The 3,003-nt window shown below is 38.8% G+C and overlaps 1 pseudogene; it reads left to right on the top strand.

The window, feature by feature from the left end:
* The first annotated feature begins 592 nt into the window (after nucleotides 1-592).
* LOC102845861 lies at nucleotides 593-1,499 on the top strand (annotated as a pseudogene).
* The last annotated feature ends 1,504 nt before the right edge of the window (nucleotides 1,500-3,003 follow it).

Raw genomic sequence — 3,003 nt, 5'->3', positions numbered from 1 at the left:
TTCCCTCTGCCCACCAAACTCTGTAACCTTGTGATTTCTTCTGCTCCCCTGCCCTCCTCCACCCACTCCTTAAAATATCTGTGTTTTATTGATGATGCAAAGGTATGACTGTGCAGATCACAACAAATTATGGCTAACATTGAGAAGAATGGGTATCCTAGAACACTTCATTGTGCTCCCGTGAAATCCAGACTAAGAAGTTTCTGTATGAATAGAGCAAGGCAACACTACATGGCTTAAAATCAAGAAGGCTGAGTGCCAGGATGTATCATTTCTCCATACCTGTTTAATTTGTATGCTGAGCGAGTAATTTGTGAAGCTCGATTCTATGACAATGAATGTGGTCTAAGGATCAGAGAAAGACTCATCAACAACCAATGTTATGCAGATGACAACCTTGCTGCCTGAAACTGAGGAGGACCTGAAGGATTTGCAATGGTAATCTTAAAAATGGATTAAAGCTTAACATAAAAAAAAAAACACACACACACACACAAAAAAAGTTCTTACTACTGGGCCAGTAGGCAACATCATGAAAGATAGAGAATTGGGTCCTGCGAGTGAGTTGAAAGTGGTGGTTTCTGGTGTAGAGATGGCCACAGTTGCTCTGCTGCCCCTGCTCCCCCCTGTTTAAGAGCATATAGCATCATCTGAGGGCAGTGCAGGAGCATGCCAAGAGGGACCCTGTGGTTGCCCATTACTGTCGTCTATATGCATGCAATACAAACTGGAATGAAAATTGATAGTAAAACTCCAGAATACCATATATTTTTATCAAAACTAATGGGTCAGTTAGAGGTTCTTAAGAAACAATTGGGTGATAATGAAGCTATTACTCAAGAAATAAAAAGAAATGGTTGGATGTGCCTATTTGGAGAATTATGCTTTGAAAATGTTTTTGTATGCAGGAAATGAAGATCATGCTGAATGATTTCACAAGAACATGATCAAGGCCTTCTATATCCCATGTCTTTTAGTAGATATCATAACAGTATTTGGAGAACTCACTGATGAAAATGTGAAACAAGAAAGTATGCATGATGGAAGGCTACATAATTGTTTAAACAATAGTCTGAGACACCACAAGTTGGGCCTGTTGCAATTGATGAAGATAATGATGTTGAAGAAAATGAAGATACAGGTGCAACCTCTCTGCCTTCTCCACCACCTCAGACATCATCCTCCGCTTATGACCCAAGCAGCATGCCACCCAGTAGTTGTACTCCGATTCAGATGCCTCCTAAAGCATATGCACCAGCTAACACATCAGGAGAGGTGCTTCACAGCACAGGTGTAACAAGCAATACTATCTAGTATTTTCTTCAGACTACTCCTGCACTTTTCAATAGTTACCCAGGGAGACATCTGTCTAACACCTGATTTGCTAGAACTCAGAAATACTGCAAATATGCTGGCAGTGTTTTGCAATATGAAGAAGTAAGAACCACTGTGCAGAATTACAGAAGGCTCTCAAGTTACTGACTGCAGGCAGAGAATAAAGAATGAAGCCTTTGTACAGCAGATTTATGTCTGTGGGATCTAAAGAAATAAAGAGCGTAGTGCTGTCTTCAGCTTCTCAGGAGCATAGATTTAAGGAAGACTTCATTCAGTTCCATTGAACATGACAATGAAAGCTACGTCTGTGTGTGAGACTCCTGTTGAAGTCTGATCAGCAGCCTCAGCCAGTTGTCATGTTCAGTGGATTCAATAACCTCTGGGTGTATAGGACTGATGTTAGCAAGATCCTGAAAATACCCACTGAAGCCTACTTCAAACAATGAAAACACACATCCATAAAATGTATATTAAGAAGATAATTTGTACCTTAATTTATATATCACAAGGAAGATTATGTTTTTGGTTATTTTTAAAGAATCCTTGAACAAACACTCCATTCTTTCTTTGTTGTAAGGTCCTAAATTTAACTTTTAATAAATATTGCCAGAAATGATAGCTAGAGAAAGGATTGTGGTTGTCAATGATTTTATCTTGCTTGGGTCCAAAAGTAACACCCTTGTTACCAGCAGCCAGGAGATTAGGAAGCATATTGCAGTGGGAAAGTCTGCTGTAAAGAGCTTCTCCAAAATAATAATGAGCAAAGATGTCAGTTTGAAGACTGAGGTGCACCTGATGCAGGTCATGCTCTTGTAAATTACTTGCTGTGCATTTGAGAGCTGGACAATGAATAAGGATGCAGAAGAATTGACACCTTTGAGTTGTGGTATTGGAGAAGAGTTCTGAATATCCCATGGACTTCCAAAAGAACAAACAGATATGTCCTGGAAACGGTGCAAGCAGAGTACTCCTTGGAGGCAAGGATAGTGAAGCTTCATTGTTCATACTTTGGCCATGTTGCTAAAAGAAGTTATCCCTTGGAAAGGGATATCATGCTTGGAAAAGTGAAGGGCCAGCAAAAGAGAGAAAGACGATGAGATACGTTGACATGGTGACTGCAGCATATCAGAGATAATGAAGAAGGCACAGGTTTGGACAGGATTCAAGTCTGTTGTTCGTAGGGCCACTGTGAATTGTGTTTGACTTGTCAGCACTTAACAACAACAATGTAAGGATAGTTTCTGTAATTCTCCAGGGTACATGTGCCACTGAACTATGTACATCAACATCTTCGAACTTTAAATAGACCTTTGTCCTTTGAACAGCTGTCTCTATGAATATTTTATTAGTAAACGCTTCCTAGTAAAACTTTTCCAGTTCTCTGTTTCTTTTAAAGAACTCCAATGGTCTCTTTGCTATTAATTATTTTTGCTCAAAACTTGTTTGCGAGATTGTCTTTAAGGTATACTAAGTGTGTGTGGATATGCTAAGTGAATATGTTACTGGCATCTTGTTTATGTTATTAGTATACAACATTTCTACAAAAAACAATAACTTCACAAATACTAGAATAGTAAAATACAGAAAATACTAAAAGGCAAAATACAATAATAGATCTTCCAAGCAGAAAAAATTTGGGTGCCTTGATATCCCCAAATATAAGATGTT

The sequence above is a fragment of the Elephantulus edwardii genome, unplaced genomic scaffold, assembly GCF_000299155.1.
Source record: "Elephantulus edwardii isolate Elephantulus edwardi_28Jun2011 unplaced genomic scaffold, EleEdw1.0 scaffold00109, whole genome shotgun sequence".
NCBI classification, from domain to species: Eukaryota; Metazoa; Chordata; class Mammalia; order Macroscelidea; family Macroscelididae; genus Elephantulus; species Elephantulus edwardii.
The sequence above is the reverse complement of the archived record's forward strand: the minus strand, read 5'-3'. Positions and strand labels throughout refer to the sequence as shown.